Source organism: Pangasianodon hypophthalmus, chromosome 5 (genome assembly GCF_027358585.1).
Source record: "Pangasianodon hypophthalmus isolate fPanHyp1 chromosome 5, fPanHyp1.pri, whole genome shotgun sequence".
Taxonomy (NCBI): Eukaryota; Metazoa; Chordata; class Actinopteri; order Siluriformes; family Pangasiidae; genus Pangasianodon; species Pangasianodon hypophthalmus.
In genome coordinates, this window is record NC_069714.1 from 12,394,063 (window position 1) to 12,413,654 (window position 19,592).

At 37.5% G+C, this 19,592-nt stretch overlaps 1 protein-coding gene across 1 annotated transcript in view; it reads right to left on the minus strand.

Moving 5' to 3' along the window:
- Window positions 1-19,592, minus strand: part of st6gal2a (ST6 beta-galactosamide alpha-2,6-sialyltranferase 2a) — a 36,197-nt gene that overhangs the window by 14,758 nt on the left and 1,847 nt on the right. Inside the window, exon 2 of the mRNA XM_026912464.3 lies at window positions 2,302-2,354. The gene's annotated coding sequence lies outside the window, so the exon portion shown is untranslated. The remainder of the gene's footprint in view (window positions 1-2,301; window positions 2,355-19,592) is intronic.

Genomic DNA, 19,592 nt, shown 5'->3' on the forward strand with positions numbered 1-19,592 from the left:
AATGCTCGAGGGCAAAATGGATAGATGAAAGATAAGGAAAGACAGATTTAATGGCCTTTTATAAAGTGGTTTAGATATGTTTTGTCAACTGGGACAATAACACATATTTCATAATCTGATACTGGCTTTAAAAGTAATCTTACATTTTATTTTTTTTTAACGATAGGCTTTAAAGGCTGCAGGGACAAAATATAATTGAGTCAATGTCTCACCTCAACTGTTCTGTTGATGAACCCCAAAGGATGCAGGTTTAATCAGGGTTTTTTCCCCCCCAAATTACCCAATAAATGCTTTCAAGTCCTAATTCATATGCACACTCCCCAATATCACAGTACATTAAATGTACAAGATTTCAGTCACAATGTTTTGGAAACTGTCTGCCATCAAACTGTGTGGCATTGATTTTTGAGGTAATATTATACAGTCCCCTACAGTATTGGAACAGCAAGGCCAATTTTTTTTCTTTTTGCTGTACGCTGAAGACATTTGAGTTTGAGAGAAAAAGTAGAATATGAGACGATAGATCAGAATTTCAGCTTTCATTTCCTGATGGTTATATCTAGATCTTTATACATCTTCGAACATACCACCCAATTTTTAGGTGAGCAAAAGTATTGGAACAAATATTCTTAAGGTAAAGTAAATAACACTTAATATTTGGGTGCATATCCCTTGCTTGCAATAACTGCATCAAACCGGCAACCCACTGTAATCACCAAATTGTTGCATTCTTCTATTGTGATGTCTTCAGTTGTTTGTTTTGTGGAGTTTTCTCCCATCAGTCTCCTCCTCAGGAGGTGAAATGCATGCTCAGTTGTGTTAAGGTCTGATGACTTGGCCAGTCTAAAACCTTCCACTTTTTTCCCCCTTATCAAGTCCTTTGCTGTGTTGGCATTGTGTTTTGTTTTGCTGCCTGATGAAGCTCCTCCGAATAAGACAGACAGAATGTTTCTGTAGACTTCTAGTCATCATCAATAAAGACTGGTGAGCCTGTTCCAGAAGCAGGGAAGCCTAAGCCATGACACTACCTCCACCATGCTTGTATATTTTGGATTATGAGCAGATCCTTTCTTTGTCCACACTGTGGCTTTTCCATCACTTTGGGAGAGATTAATCTTGGTTTCAGAACTTTTGTGGCTCATCTCTGTATTTCTTTGTGAATTCCAATCTGGCCTTCTGATTCTCACTGAGGATGTGAGAGTGGTTTGCATCTTGTGGTATGGCCTGTATATTTCTGCTCTTTTTCCTCAAATGTTGGATTGTGATACCTTCACTCCTGCCCTGTGGTGGTTGTTGGTGATGTCACTGACTATTGTTTTTTGGTTTTTCTTCACAGCTCTCACAACGTTTCTTTCATCTGCTGTTTTCCTTCGTCGATCTGTTCGATGTCTAGTTGTGGTTTCAAACCAGTGGTTTCTTTCTTTTTCAGGATATTCCAAATCGTTGTATTGGCTATACCCAATGCTTATGGAATGGGTCTTATCAAGGTCCCACTTTTCTCAGTGTCAAAATGGCTTGCTTTTCTCCCACAGACAGCTCTCTGGTCTTTATGTTGGTTTATCCTTTCTAACAACAAATGCAGTCTTCACAGAGCTACTAATTATTTAAACAATCAATCTAACAGGGCACACTTGGGCAACAAGAAACACCTGTCAGTCACATATTTCAATCACTTGAAAAATGAGTGGGTTCAAACAAAAGGTCCCATGTGGTTAAGTTGTTTAACGCATCTAGATGCGAATATCAGGAAATGAAAGCTGAAATTCTGATCTATCATCTGAAATTCATCTTTTGATTTCAAACCCAAATGTCTTCAGTGTATAGCAAAAACAAAAGAACTGGCCTTGTTGTTCCAATATTTTCGGGGGGGACTGTATATACCTTGGGTAAACACATGAGAACTGAATAGAGGTAATGGAGGAGTCAGTGTCTTTTTGTTATGCTCCAAGTTTGTGATAATGCAGTCATCTGACAGATGTAGAACTGTTCTGGATTGTAACTGACAGAGCTTTCTTCAAAACAGGAAAATTTCTATAAAAAGCAAACCACTACAGAAATTTGGTTAGCCTTTTCCCCTGTTTTTGCTGTACAGTGCACTCTCTCTCTCTCTCTCTCTCTCTCTCTCCCTCTCCCTCTCCCTCTCAGAATAGCTGTTTAAAAGCCCTTTTTGTGCTTTCCTGGCTTGCATGCGTATACGACATGTACACAAATATCAAAATAGAGCAAAGAAACAGAGCTGACAGGAAACAGATTAAGGAACAGGAAAGAATAAAGAACAGGGGAGAAGAGCACAATTCTCACCTCAGCTGATTTCCTACTGTCTTGATGCCATTCCTTTGTAATACAGTCAGGCTCTGAAAATCACAAGGGAACCAGTTAGGTGGTTTGAAAACATAAATGCTCCTAACCTTTTTAGTAAATATAAAATATCTATACAAAAGCTTTCTGATGTTTTCAGACATTATGATAGTACAAACAGAGGCGACAGGGTGAGAAAAAAGGTGAAATGAGACACAGGAAACGAGAGAGCAAAAAAAAGAAAAACCATGAACGGAAACTTTGACCCACTATTTGTTGCATATTAAGTATTTACTCAGTGTCTAGTTTGACATTGTTGTTAATCAATTCCAGCTTCAAGTCATTCAATTAATGTGGATCAAATCCAGCTAATATTGCACTTTTCATGACGGACAGAGGTGATCTACTGTACAAGCCAATATATACACACACCAAACAAAAACAAACATACTGACCGTTTTGCAGAAGTATTTCTATGTCTGTGTTGTTTGCTCATCGTACATTCTCACTGCATATTTTTGAACTTTTTGAATTTAATGATTGTTCACACCACAAGAAAACTTAATTATTAAATATATATAGACTATCACAGACTACATTATTGAACACATTATGTTTATATTAGGTCATACACCCAATTCCCCTAACCTGTAGTGAGCCCTGAACATATTTCACCCTATTATCAAAGCAAAAAACAAATTTCTTTAACATGTAGTTTGTAACAGTCTCAGTAGCTGATTGCTTGAACGTAAACGTATTTTTTTGCTCACCATGTCTCAAGTTGCACCAATCATTACTGAGACAACAGACAGCAGCAATTTTCCCCAACTACCCACGGTAATTATATTGGACATGAGTCCATATTCATCATTTCTAATGTAGGTTTTCTTCCATTCTTCTATTACTGCTGCAAAGAAGATATATAATATACAGAATGTATACTTGAGAAAGTCTGTCTCCATCATAGTGCTATTTAAAGCATCTTGTGAAACAAAACGTGCATTTTTAATACTTCCTTTTTCCTCCTCAGACTTCGAAGAAGTATATCCTCTTTCAGACAGGTTTCACGCGTGTCTGAAAGTCTGACTTTAGTTTTTTTTTGTCCTTAATAATTTGAATTGTTAGGTAACTTTTTTGGCTCCTACCCATGGCTGGCTGTGGCATCAAATGTTAGGAAATATTTTATCCCTATAACTATGCAAATGTGTGTGTCATACATGAAAGTATACATGTGCTTTTTTTGTGTAACAATATTTGATACACTGCTATGTGAAAGCATGGCCAATGGATGTTAACAATAAATCATCCTGCATATCCTGCATTTTTCATCTGGTGAAAAAAATGACTTTTGCAATATGCAGTGTATATTTAATAAGCTTTGTTGTATGCATATTTAATTAACATTAAAAGAACTGTAATACAAAAAACATGCAATGATGTATACTTTCAACAAGGTAAGTTTTATTCTGACGAGTGAAGAAAAAAATAAGCCTATTAGAGTGTGAAAGTGCATTATATTGTACGAAGAACCCGGTTCTTTGGTTAAATTTGTAATTTTTTCACATAAGGCACAATTATGTTTTTTTTAAATCCATAAATCATTGATATAATAAATGTTTAGGTGCTTTTACTACCTATCGCTATTGGGTCCCTGGTGGTCTAACAGCTAAGGATCCTGCTCTCTCACCTCCACGGGCTGGGTTTGATTGCCAAGATCAATACAGTGGGAATGTACTCTCAGTGTTGGACCCAAGCTCAGATAAAATGGGAAAGTCGCGCCAGGAAGGGCATCCGAGTATTACTGCTTAGCATTACCTATGGTTGCAAGCATGACAGAGCTGACCCATACACTGTAACGGCTGGTATAAAACTTCCGAAAAACCAGGTGATCTTTTCTCTGTATCTCATAATTTTCATGCAAAATATCAACTCTGCAATATTCTGTCTGTTTAAGCAAATCTTGCAAATATTGTAAACATTTACCCCAAGCATAGCCATGGTGAATAAGGCATAAACAGTATAATCAGGTTGATGCACCAGTCAAAACTGTGATAGATAGAAGTGACAGATTCAAGGTACAGAATAAATAAATTACTGCATAGATTTAATTAATTAATATTGCCCAGGTAGCAATAATACATAATGAAATACATATTAACCATACTTCAGGCATGGCTCTGCACACTTGTAGTTGAAATCCCCTCCACAAAGCTCAGAAAACCCGTACTCAAATTGTAGACAGTATATGCACATTTTACAGTGGATATAGAAGCCTACTGAAGTAAAAGAATGACACTAAAATAAATCAGTTCAGATCTTTTCCACCTTTAGTGTGAAATTGCAAAGTATACAAATAAAGTATACAGCATGGCACATCTTGACCTGGCAACAAATTGTAAGGGCATCTCCTGTGCTTCAGGTCACCCCACAGATTTTTATTTGGATTCAGGTCTGGACTCTGGCTCTGATTCATTCAAAAACATTGATCTTCTTTTGTTTAAGCCGTTCCTTTGTTGATTTGGATGTATGCTTTGGGTCACTGTCATACTGAAAGGTGAAATTTCTTTTCATCTTCAGCTTACTAGCAGACACCTGAAGGTTTTGCATTAAAATCGACTGGTATGTGCAGCTATTCATGATTCCCTCCACCTTGATAAAAACCCCAGTTCTGGCTGAAGAAAAGCAGCTCTAAAGCATGATGCTGCCACCACCATGCTTCACCGTGGGTACGGTGTTCTTTTGGTAATGTGCTAATTTTTTTGCACCAAACAAACCTTTTGGAATTATGGAATTATTATACATTTTGGAATTGGTCTCATCAGACCATCCCACATTTTGCCACATGGTCTGGGATGATTTAGTTGAGCTTAGTCTACCCACCCAACCCCATAGCTCAGACATGTGAAGAATATGAGAGATTGTTGTCACAGGCAGAGAATAATTAGTAATTGTCAGATATTCCTACAGCTCCTTCAATGTTGCTGTAAGTGTCTTGTCAGACTCCCTGGTAAGTTTTTGTCTTGCCCTTTTATAGATTTTGGAGGGATGTCACTGTGGTGCTCCATTTTATCTATTTGTTGATGATGGCCTTCACAGTGTTCCATGGTACATCTAATGTTTTGGAAACTCTATTATACCCCGCTCCTGATTGATACCTTTCAACAAGTGAGATACCACGCATGCTTTGTTAGCTCTTTGCAGACCATGGCTTCAGCAGATGTGAAGAAAATCCTACAGAAATAGTTGGTCTTTATTTGGGGTTAATTAGAATAATTTCATTGATGACAGCTGTATGATAATTACTTTTGAACAGGAGATTGAATGTGATTGGTTCATTCTGAACACAGCCACATACATAAATATAAAAGGGTGTGCACACTTATGCAACAAGGTAATTGTAATTTGTTTTATTTTTCCTATTTCTTCCTTTTTTCTGATTGTCTTTCACTTAATTTGTATATGTTGTAATTACATTGAGGGTGGAAAAGGTTCTGATATAACATATCTTGGTTTCAATTTTTTTTTTATCACAAAAAAACTGCCATTTTAACAGGGGTGTATAGATTTTTTATATCCACTGTACATCTACTCAACACTAGCTCATCTTCCCAGCTTTATTCATATGTGGCTGTTTTTAAGCTTGAGAGAATTATATTTGATTAGGTTTAAAAAAAGAAACCCTTATCTGAGCATTAACCACCATTCTGCCATGTATGCGTGTGGCTGATGGGCGTGAGTGGCTATGCACAGGTGGTGGGGGATTTTCCATTTCAGTTACTAGTAAAATAAAGGCGACAGATGGCAAGGTGGGCAGACAGAGGGAAAAAAAATCCCCTTAGGAAAAAGGTGTAAGTAGTGCAAAGGTAAGGTTCATGGCAAAGCTGGTAAAACAAGCTCAAATCACATATGAAAATCATGACCACTTGATGCCTAATAAAAAAAAGAGGGTTTCACACCACTTACAATACACAATTCCAACTTCTGAAAACTAAGAAAACTATATTTATAACTTTGGAAGTTCAGCTTATCAGGGACAATGCTAAAAGTTCACACAAATCCAAAATGAACATCAAAGCCTGAAAATAAAGCTTGATAATTCAATTCTATTTATATTACATTATAAATTCCTCTGGATTTTTTTTTTTCAGATCATCTGGTTAGAAATATATAAAATAAAATTTATTGTGCTATATATATATATATATAAACACACACAAACAGTACTGTGCAAAAGTCTTAGGCACCCTATTTTTTTTTAGTACAAACTTTGTTATAGATTTTTATTTTATGACTTCTACATTATTGATTCAGTACAAAAACTTTAGAATTCCAAACATTAGTTTTCCAGCACAAAATTAAATGTTACAGAAAAATGTTTGTATGTCAGTAAAGAAAGCAACATATTACATAAGAGACACTTTTCAGACAAAAAAACATAATGAAGGCTGCTGGGTTTTACTGCAAAAGTAAGAAGCAAGTGTGACAGTCAAATTCTCCAGAAGAGCTGTGGCTGGTTCTGTGAGATGCTCTTAACATGAGATGCTCTTAACACTTACAGCTAATTTCCTTATAAAACTGCACTATTTGTACCTCAGACTACTATTTTTTTTAAAGCGAAGGATCGTCACACCAAATATTGACTTTGTTTCATTTATTACTGTTTACTGCTCTTTATAGTTTTTTTTAAATGTTGAAACATTTAATTTCACTATTTTTGAAGGCATCTTTGCTCTACAGCATTTATTTGCATGTGCAAAGTGAAGCCATTTGAATATTTTTCCTTCAACCTGTGTTTTTTTTCCCCTCCCATGCAGTCAACTAGAATATAGAAACATATAAATTCCAGGCAATACAAAGTGCTATCATTTAACTTAAATAACCTGTCAGTGGTCGGTCTTTCATTTTTGCTGTAGCAAGAAAATGACCAGAAAGAAACCAAGAAACCAAAAAATACAAATCTACAGCTCTACCTCTGCATGGAGAATTGTTCAAAAAAGCACCACATTTATGTTTTGAGTTGTATTCTATTAAAGATAACGTGTCCAAAAGCTGTCAATTTTCCACAAAATTACCAAGAAATCAGCTTTAAAAACACTCAGAAAAAAAACTGAGGTGTATTAATGGAAGAGCTTAAAAATGCTGATCGCCAGTGATCTGACATGGACTTCCTGGTTTATACATTTCATTACGTAAATGATTTTCCACCACAAGTGTGAGGTAGCCTTAACCACAACCAATCACACACAAAGTGTGAAAAAGACGTGACAAGCAGCAGGAGTGCTGCAAGAGCAGAAGAGAAAAGAGAATGTGAGAGGCTAGCACTCCATTATTTATGTGACTAGAAGAAGGCTTCACACCGCATGGGGAGCGTTCTGTGAGGCTGTTCCTGATCGTTATGCAAGTCGTTCACACAAGCGCACAACCGTCACACACCCCCAAATCTAGTGGCATGCATACATTACTCTTTATCCACACAGATCTACAGCTTTATTACTATTGTTAAAACAGCTGTGGAATTATGACCATTGCCCGTGATGGGGATTGCTATGTTAATATAAGGACTACATAGTATACTCTTACCCCCTCGTCATGTATTTTTGTTCTTACATTTTCCATTTTACTCAATGCACTAAAAGCTCTTTGGAAAAAGGCCCCAATGCTCTTATTGCCTTTTAAGTCATTCTTTCAGCTGGCAGCCAATACAGAACGGAGTAAAAAAAACTATAGAGATAAAAGGTTTCCTTATTGGACAGCCCTGAAAATGACCATAGCTGGTGTCCTCCATTTCATGACCAGGCTAGGAAATAGGAATATTCTTGTAAATGGTATACTAATAGAGGTTGTATAGGGTCACTAAGACCCCAGCCTTTCCATTACTCTGCTTTAATAACGTCTAATACTTTCTAAAAACTATCCCTAAAACTATTTCCTATCCATATCTTCAGACGCATTTCCTTTCCTTCTAGTTTCTGTTGTTTATAAGAGAGAGAGAGAGACCCTTCTGCAACTAAAGAAGCCATGCATCCTGTTGAGAGCAGAGAGGGACCTCCCAAGCACTTCATCACACAACAATCCATTTAGCACATAGTAGATACACATACTGCAGTAGACAGCGTCTTATTTCCCTAGAATAAAATGTTGAACAAAGTACTACCTATAATGTATGCCAGAGCCAGAGACAGTAAGGAGAAGAAACAAAGATAAGCCCGAAGGAATGCAAACCTGCAGTGGAGCCTTTTAAGTAGCCCAGTGAAAAAAAAAAAGTATCTCAGAGGAACTTACCAGTGATTTGGAGAAAGGGGGAAGAAGAGAGAATGTGAAAATAAAACTAGTGGGATGAAGTGGCTGTGACTGTTTGGAGGAAGAGAGAGCAGCAGCTTGTGAAAGTTCTCAGCTCCAAGGCTGAATTCACACCTCCATTAGCAACAAGCCCATTTCAGCACATCCATTATTCATCCCTTTTGGTCTGACTTCTCTCCAAACAGTAAATGGAATAATATATGGAGGTAAACACTGGCTGAATCTGAAAACTCCGGCCCAGTGAAACAGATCCTCATGCTTTTGCATGTAATAGGTGTCCTTGATTTAAGCCATAACAAATATTTAAGAGGCTGAATAATTTCATCCTGACAAGATAGTGACTTGCTTCAGAGGACATAAGCAGGTATTGGTTTTTAATTTTGACCTGGAATAAAAGGTTGTGAAGCATATATTTAAAGAGCTAATCTGTGTGCAGATTGCCAAGCTGCTCAGAGGTTGATTGAAAACCATGGGCATAAACATCCTGTGAACTTTTATAAGGCAATTAGAACTCTCTAAAGGTAGCCTGAGACGGGCAATATAATTATATTATTACACCTGGGCCTGCCTTTTAAAATGATAGCGACCTTGAAATATAACCTCCAGGCAAAATCTAACGGATCCCAAGAAAATGCTACAGATCCAGAACAGAATTCTAAATGAAACACTATAATCTAAATCCATACTTTCTAGTGGTTTTGCAGAAGGCTTTGGTTCAATGCTGTACAAAGTAAAGTGACTTGCCTAGTTCATAATTGCCTGTGGAACAACTGTTAAGCAGATTCACTAATACATTGTTTTTTTTATACATACTTTAAGAATGCATGAAAAAAATTTGCCATAAAATGTTAATATGCCATGAATTTAATTAAATTTTATGTGTAATGCTTTTAAAAAGTCATTTTCTGCAACGCAGCTTTACAGAAATCTGGTCAAATAGGTAAAACTGGGCCAATTTAATGGAAAAGTCTTTTGTTGCCTCAAAAAGATTTTTGTAAATTGCAATAACAGCCTATGAATTTTTCTCTTACGCCAACCATTACAAGCTGTAGTTGTGTAAAACTGAAACATGCACATGTAGCAGCCTGAGGTTGCAACTTTTGGTTTGCAATTATTGTAATACATAACATCATTTGCCCTGCGCTGTTCAGTTTTTATCTTCATAGCAGAGAAACCGCACACATGTATCAACTAAATAAACACAAGTCTCACGATAACCTGACACTGAGGAACAAACATCTCAAGAAGCAGGGCCGTGTAGTGCTCAGGGCATTTCCTTCAAACATTTGTCTCTTTTGAATGTTACAGGGGAGGCACTAATAGTTTTCTGCCTAAGATTTGAGCTGACTATTGTTAAATGAGTGACAGCAGAATGCTTGTGTAAGCTGTAATGTGCACGACTGTGAATAGCATGTGGTAATTCATCAAGCTTTTCGAAGAATTATAAGGATCGAATCAACAATTTCACAAAGCCGCATGTAATAAACCTGCTAAATACATGGAATTTGGTGATAAATAGGTAAGACAAATAAGACAACGGTAGAGAAAGAGTTAAAAAGGACACGAAGGTTCAGAGCTAAATATTTCCCTTTATTTGACTGTTCATTCAGGTAAATGACACTGCAGAACTGGGATAAGGGGGATATGCGCCACAGAGATAATAGCACTTGCGTTTAAATTCCTGCCATATCGCCCTCTTCAAAAACAGGAGAACATGAAAGCCCACTCAATTACATAAAATGTCATTCAAACGTGCTCAAATGGGAGGTGAATCATGTTCAGGCATCATCTAGAACCATAAATGGGAAGGAAGAAAAAGAAAGGAGAATCGGTGAAGGTTTGTGGTTTGGCCTTTGTTGTTGCAGATAAATACATAGGATTTTTGGAACATGCTTTACTTTTTGTCATGCTCTGGGTCATAACATTAAACAGCCAGTGTGCTTTACACCCTCAGATAGATTAAAATGAGTAGTAATAGTAGTTTCTCACATCAGTGTACAGTATATGCAGCTGTAATATATACTACTGTAAGATGTTTTCATTACTCCCAACTAGTTCACCTGATTTCCAACTAATACTCCACTCAAGAATTTTTGGCATGATTTTACTGTTGCAGACAAAATGAATTATTATAATACATTATTATATACGAATTCTTTGGTTGTGAGTTTTATTATGGTCTTATAACGGATAATGTGACATGCTCACCGGCAGCTGATTTAGTGCCATTGCAACCGAAGGTGGCTAACAACTGTTTGGCAGTTCTGGCAATTTACAAAGCTTTTTATCAAAATCTGTATGTGTAAACACTGCTACAACGCTCGTCTAAAGGAAACCCATAGGAGCACACCACAGGATTACACAAATTTCACAAACTACAAATGCGGTAGTGGCAATGATAAAATATATACGAAACATGCTAATTGACAGAAAAATATCCTAATTATCTCAAGCTCGCTTTGAAAAATGTTTCTGATTGCAATATAGTTTCAATAAATGATCACAGTCTATCTTATCTCAGTTATAAAATTTAGCCAAGATTTTAATAGCATCATCTCAGATAGTGTGACAAGTCATACTTGATTAACTGGCTTTAATCAGTGAACATAAAGTTATGAATGAATAACTACTTTACGGCCCTCATTCAGAACACTGAAAAGGAAGTCATTCACTCTGCCCTTCCATGTAGCACTTCCAATTAACAATAAAACTGTTCATTGACATGTGACACACTGCTATCATAATAAACAAAAAGCCTGTTTCTATATTTACAAAGAGTCAAATTCAGCTTACAATTCAAAACGCCAAAGCTGCGGCTAGCCTTACATGACAGGAACAAACTTTCTGGAAGTTCCCTCATATTTATCAGCACCTCCACAAAGTACCTCACTACGCAATGAGTAACTGCTAACCCTGAGTCATGGGGACTGAGCTGTAAATACCTGGATTACTTCCTCCAAATGGCCAATATAATCTAACAAATTTTTTTTTAATGTGATGTGCATGCTGTGGTATTACTATAAATGTTATCATCTAGCCTGAAAATGGCTAAATGGCTAGACAGGTACAACTGAAACTGTACCACCTGCTTCAGTTTTATTAAGGATTCAAAAAAGATTTGATTAATGTTTAACATGAACCCAGCTATATGCTAATGTTTACCAGAATTTTATATCCAAAACACTCCTGTTACTGTATAACTTAAAGCTTCTAGCGTAAGTACTTCTGTAATTTTTAGCGCAAGTACTTCTGTAAGTCCTGCAAGTACTGTAAAAAGTAAATATGTTTTAGCAACTCCTTCAAAAAAAAAAAAAAAAAACAAGAAAAACCACACAAGCCAGGAGCAAGAGTCCTGGCAAACAGGATTCTTGACATTCTGGATTTATTTTTCCAAATGTGAAATCACGCTCAGGTAAAGAATACACACATCTTCACGCCTCCTCTTATGTCAATTCACGTACATACACACATCTACAACCCACCTCTTATGTCAATTTTCATTTGGTCTGTTTTCACTGTGTACCTGAGCACAGACTTCAAGCTTCTGTCCCACATGCTCATGTGAACAGACACTAAATGCACACACAAACACATGCAGGCAAAAACCTACACAATCACACACTTAATCAACCTAAATCAGCCTCTATTGAACAAACCACACCAGACACGTCAACTACACCACTGTCAAGGTGAAAATGAGGGCTTATTATAGCAGCCACCTGGCTGAAACACACACAGTCGAGTGATGCCTGTAAGCTCTGCTGCCCAGCACTGCAGTGCTCAGAGCCAGGACTATAATTACACACACAGACATGCTGCGATTATATCCCTTCAAGCCCAGAGCGGGCACTGTGTCCTAGCCCAGACTGAGCTCTCTCACCTCACTAATCCCAGCTCACTCCCCCACTCGGAAGCAAGAAGCCAAGTGTATGTCACACACACTCACGCTCTCTCTCTCTCTCTCTCTCTCTCTCTCTCTCTCTCTCTCTCTCTCTCTCTCTCTCTCTCTCTCACACACACACACACACACACAATAAAATAAAAAATTTTTAAAAATTAAAAAAAATCACTGTCACACGTATCAAATTTGAGCAAACAGTTCAGGATGGTGGTTGTGTCCAAAGCTTCAAAGCATCAAGGCTGTTTGCAAAGGTACAAGTGAAAGGCACTACCACATTCTGATGACTGACAGAGAGAGAGAGTGAGAGTGAGAGAAAACAAGGAAGATAGAGAGACAATATGTGCTGTGTGTGTGTGTGTGTGTGTGTGTGTGTGTGTGTGTGTAGTATTGTGTATAAAACTCTAAGACTGAGTGACAGACACAGCCACCTAGGTTAATGGGAAAACTATATAATCTTCAACTATATGAAATTTTCAGTAGACAGAAATGAGGTTTTATGTACAGCTTGAGTGTTAAAGACATGGCGTGTCAATCAGACCTATTACTGTTGTACAGTGTGATCCTATAAATATGTGTGATCGACAGGAATTAAAAGAAAAGTACTGTGCATGAGCTTTGTAGTTTCTTCCTTGTTCCTGTGTTTTGACTCTTCTTTCCTGTTTTGCTGTTTACAGTTATGGCTTTGACTAAACAGCGTGTTCTAGGTGGTGTTCTGATGAGCCTTGATTTAAAAAAAAAAAAAAACAAAAAAAAAAAAACAAAACAAAAAAAAAAACATTGTGTGCTGGATTAAACTTCTGAGTAAAACTGAGTAAACTTCTGAGTAAAACTGAGTAAACTTCTGAGTAAAATTGTACTTGCATCACATTCGCTACCCTAGTCACCAGAATAACACTGAGTAGACTAGACTACTAAGCATGTGTGGGAGTTGCTATCATGGGGACTGTGTGTAAATACTTCACACGAAATAAGAAATCTGTGTTGCATACGTCGTGATAGTTATGAATTTCTTCCTGTCGTGTGTTTGAGCAGTTTGAGTGAATGAAGTAAATGAAGTGCTTGAATTCAATCTTGTAACACTCAGTAGTTAAAAAAATAATTGGACTGTTATCAACTGGTACTCAGGGTTTCAGTATTAGTATCAGAAAAGAGAAAATTGGTATTGTGCCATTTATATCCAGGAGTATTAGTATCCTTAGCTCAAATAATACGCTTGTATTTGTTTTACTTGTATTTGCGCACACATTCACACCTTGGGGGTAATTTTGTGTGGTTAATCCAGTGTATGAGCCTCAACAAAACACATTTAGTGCATTCAAAAGACAAAGCCATAGTCTATGTACACTGTACTTGCCATTACTGTACCCATTGTGCAAATGACCACATAAAAAGACAATCAGTCTCTTTCTATGTTCCAAATGTGTCCCCACACACACACACACACACACACACACACACACACACACACACACACACACACACACACACACACACGACATCATGGGGCCAGTTGGCTAAAGTGATTTATTTACAATCATGGGGAAAAGAAATGACATCTCCCTACAATTCTATGTTATTTATTTATCAGGGGATAAATAACAATTGTGTGGTCCTCACCAACTTCTAAAAACAAACAAATAACTTCAGGTGACAACAAAAAAACAACAGATTTCAATATATAGTCATTTTTCCCCAGAAAGTAAACCAACATTCAGAAACCAAGTGGGGAAAAATAAGTACACACGTCCTACTTCCACAATTATTAAGAGAGTAATTAGCAGCCAGTTATTTCTAAAATCATCAAGAAGAGCGACTACCTCTATATAAGCAGAAATGTTGGCAGTTTGGTGTTCTGAAGTACTCAGGGGTGTGTCCACATCATGCCAAGAAGAAAGGACATCAGCCATGACCACAGAGAAGCAACTGTTGCTGCTCATCAATCTGGGAAGGGTTATAAGGCCATCTCCAAACAATTTGAAATTTACCATTATACAGTAAGAAGAATAGTTTACTAATGGAGAGCCTTCAAGACAGTTGCCAATCTTCCCAGGAGTGGGCCTCCCATCAAATTAGGCTCAAGGTCAGACCTTTTAACGCTCAGAGTTATATATAAAACCAAAAGACCCACATCATGTGACCTACAGGTCTCTGTAAGCACATTAAATGTTTATGTTCATGAGATCACAGTCAGAAAAAAAGACAGAACAAGTATGGCTTTCATGGAATGGTGGCTAGGAAAAAGTCCTTCTCTCCAAAAAAAGAATAAGGCAGCATGATGTAGATTTGCAGAATTGTATCTAAAAAACCACAAAAATTCTGGAACAATATGCATGGAATGATAAGACCAAGGTGGTGATGTTTGCTCATCATGCACAGTGCCATGTTTGATGAAAACCAAACACAGCCTATCGCTATAAACACCTCACACCAACAGTCAAGCTGGACCTGGGAAACTTGCAGTCATTGAGACAATGATGAACTCCCTTTACACCAGAATATTCTTGGGACAAATGTGAGGCCATCTGTCCAGCAGCTTAAGGTCGACATTGGGTCATGAGACAGCACAACGATCCCAAGCACACCAGCAAATTGACATCTGAATGGCTAAAGAAGAAAAAAAAAAAGTCTTGGAAGGTGTTGGAAAGTCCAGACCTCAACCCCACTGAGAAGCTGTGATGGGAAGAGAGGTGTGCATAAACGAATGCCCTCAAGTAACAATGAACTGAAGCAATGCTGTAAAGAAGAGTGGGCCAAAAAGTCTCCAAAACAATGTGAGGGACTGAAACTCCTACAGAAAACATCTACTTCAACTTATTGCCAAAAGTGGTTCTACATGTTACTGAATTATATGGTGTGCTTATTGTTTTCCCATCTGTTTTCTGAATGATGGTTTACTACATACTACATATTGACATATCTGTTGTGTTTTTTTTGTTGTTGTTGTTGTCACCTGAGGTTATCTATTTGTTTACAGAAATTACTCAGGACCACACAATTGTTATTTAGGCCCTGCTAAATAAAAATACAGAATTGAAGGAGGGTGTACTTTCTTTTTCCCATGACTGTAATAAGACTCCAGTCCCTGCAGAGTTTAGCATTCTGCCTCATCTATAATGCCTCTTACCTCCTCAGCTACTTATCAAAGCCTTAATGGGCTGAATTTGGGGCATTAGGGGTAATCAGATTTCTGCTGTGTTAGGATCCTCAAGGATACAGACAGCAAACACATGTTGTTCATGTACGAAGACACGTTATAATTTTTTTCCCCAAGTCATAAGGTTGCAAAGGAATTTTTTTTTATTCATACTGACAAAAATGTCATTTATCAGATTTCACCATAGTCCTGTGCTCTTCTTTTGCATCAAAGGTATCTACAGCAGAATATCTGCAGATAAAGTGAGAATAGTTCTTTACATTGAAACATGCAGCAGATTTTGTCAAACAGAATACAACATGATGGGCTGTGATAAACCTTTTAAAGCCCTGGCTGAGTCCAGTCAGCAGGATTTGTTTCATCCTATTGTTGTGTTCTGGGACAGGCTTCAGAACCACCATGACCCTGACCAGTACCGGTAAAGTGGTCACTGAAGATGAATGAATGCTAAATAAATATCTTGGTAAATTTAAAGAATTTAAGAACAGAGCTGCCATTAAAAACATAAACCACAGAAGAGTCAGCTCTCATGTACACGAAATCAGAATCAGACAAGTTATGACAGAGCTTGCTGCTGGATGACGCAAGCAGTAATCAACATTTGCAGGAAAGTGAACTGTAGTGTGTCTTGGCATTACATCCAGGGCAAATGCTTACAAGTTTGTAGTAAGACTCCATTACCCTTCCTTTGTGTGCCTCTAATTGAAGTGCTTTCAGTCTGTGTGAAGTTGGAGAACCGTGGCTTTCAGCAGGCACGGATAAGTTTACCCTGGTGGTACACAGCTCATAGCGGCTGCTCTGTAGTCATCGTCTCAAATTTCTGTGCCCAGTGCTGCATGCCAGACACTCTCCTAATGCCTCACAGCCCATTAGACAAAGAAAAAGTTTCTTCTTTTAAAAAAAAAAAAAAATAGAGAAAGATATCAAAAGGCAGCAGCATAGGCTTGTGTGAGGTGTCCATCTTTGAGTTACAATGACAGAAGAGAGTTCTACACTTATCCAACAAACACAGGGACACCAGGAATGGCCTTCAGCAGACACTCTCACATTACTGGCTTCTGCAGCAGCATGACATTTCATATGAAATAGAATATGAAATAGAAGAAGCCTTTTTTTTTTTTTTTTAATTTGTCACATATACTTTACAGGAGAGTGAAATTCTTTTCTTCACATATCTCAGTTTGTTAGGAAGTTAGGGGTCAGAGTGCAGGGTCAGCCATGATACAGCAACCCTGGAGCAGAGAGGGGTAAGGCCTTGCTCAAGAGCCCAACAGTGGCACTTGGCGGTGCTGGGGCTTAAACTCCCAACCTTCTGATCAGTAACCCAGAGCCTTAACCATTGAGACACGATGACAGTCAAAAACAATTACAGTATTTTGTATAAAACCAAAATCCTTAATAATCTTTTCATTAATTGCCTCTTCTCTGCACACACCTCCTGTTTAGTCATTAAAATCATCGACACCACAGAGGGTTATTGAAACCCCTAACAGCAGCTCACTAAATTGTACAAACACAACAGAGTGGCTCTGGGTCCCTCAAATACAAACAACGAGGAAAAATGAAGACAGAGGGCTGGTGAAGAATAAAAGCATTTCCTTGCGCATGTGGAATTTTATACAAGTTTTATACAAGTTTCTATAAGAGTAAACTGTTATCTAACTATTTGTGTCACTGTTTCATTGCAGATCACTATGCAGAATACTATTTATACAATTTTTTACACCAAATGTCCAAAAAGGTGGACAGTGTAATTGTATATTGTATGTTCACATCAAATATCAGAATGGAGACAAAAATGTGATCTCAGTGACTTTGACCACGGCATGGTTGTTGGTGCCAGACGGGCTGGTCTGAAACTGTTGTCAGGATCGGAAGTCTATATAATATACACAAAATGGGACAAAAAACAAAACATCAAGTGAGCAGCAGTTCTTTGGGTGGAAATGCCTTGTTGATGAAAGAGGTGAGAGGAGAATGGCCAGATGTTTGTGTGTTTAATGCAATTTCCCCACTGTGGGACAAATAATGGAATATCTTACTCTTATCTTATCTTACTTAAAATTTAATTTGCTGATAAAGCTAATGTAAAGAGTGTTAGCTATATAAAGAACTTGGGCAAAGAGATTTAACTCCCTCTTATATTGCTATTTCACATGAAGAGAGTTGCCCAACTGATGACATTAAACAAAGTAGACTATTGCTTAACTCTATAGGATGTACAATGTTCTCTGGTAGAAACATGCCTATAAAAATCTTAGTCAACCAATAAACTTTTAACCAAATGAATCACTGATGTCTAGAAGGAACAGCCCTAGAATGATTTGTGCTTTTCACACCCCTTCTGTCATGCACAATGGCACTCATCAATGCTACACATCCATGACCTACTCTCAGATGTGAGAGTGACAGGTATCTGCATTATACTGCCAAAAGTATGTGGACACCTGACCATCACACCCATGTGTGTCCATTTGAAAAGCATGGGCATTAAAACGGAGTTGACCTTCTATTCACTAAAAGCCCCCACTCTTCTGAGAAGGCTTTCCACTAGATTTTGGAATGTGGCTGTGGGGATTTGTGCCCATTCAGCCACAAGAGCATTAGTGAGGTCAGGCACTGATGTCAGGCGAGGTGGCCTGGTGCGCAGCCTGCGTTCCAATTCATCCCAAAGGTGTTCAGTGGGGTTGAGGTCAGGACTCGAGTTCTTCTACATCAACCTTAGCAAATGATGTCTTCATGGACCTCACTTTATCCACATGGGCAATGTCACAATGAAACAGGTTTGAGCCCTTTAATTCCAGCGAAGGGAAATCTTAATACTACAGCATACAAAGCCATTCTATACAATTGTGTGCTTCCAACCTTCTTGGCAACAGTTTGGGGAAGACCCACATATGAATGTGACAGTCAGGTGTCCACATACTTTTGGCAATATAGTGTATGAAAACAGCATCTCCCTCTTCAGAATATTTAACACCAGTAAACAGCCGGTAAAGTCAAGAGTTCATTCAGACTAATAGCATCAGTCACCTCTTGTATTATCTAAATAACAATCACGTGCTACATTTGTGGATGTCAATATTCCGGTCATTCTTTCTATTACATTTTAGATTAGATTAGGTTCAACTTTATAGTCATTGTTCATATACAAAGCCAATGACATGCACTTCTGATTAGATGCTAACTGCATAAGTGGCATATTTACAATAAATTACAAATAAGGATATATAGCTATGAGGGTGATATGTACAGGGGAATGGATGACATATGTACAGGAGGTCCAGTAGGTATTATAAATAGGGATAAATGTGATCTATATATGTATGTATGTACAATCAGTGTACAACGGTGAAGACATGTTAAGAATATAACAGGAATATGAACAGGAAATATATATATATATATATATATATATATATATATATATATATATATATATATATATATATATATATATATATATATATATAAAATTTTTTTTTTAGTAGAGATGGTGTGAAAAATCCAAAATCAATCTCTTTTTCAACACTTAAAGACCAACAACCGCAAATACAATTCTAAAATTAATATTTCTGACTATTCACAGGCATCTTTTTAGTAATAAATAGTATAACAAAAGTACTGTGTATATAATCCTATACTTATGTGGTTTACAGAAAAGATTATAGCATGACCATACAAGCTGATAATTGGCCGTAATGAAAGAGGGACCAGTTGATGAAGGAATATTATTGGCTGTCCATGAGCTAGGATAGGAAGGCACAGACCCCATCTGGCCGGTCAGAATGAAGCCTGAAAATTCTCCTCAGCTCCCACCATAAACGTACTTCTGGCAATAATTAGAGCAGTGTACACATCAGCAGAACAGGACAAATAACCCAGCATTTATCTTAAAACAACTGCTGTTTCTCCCTCCATTGCACATTCTCTCAGGAG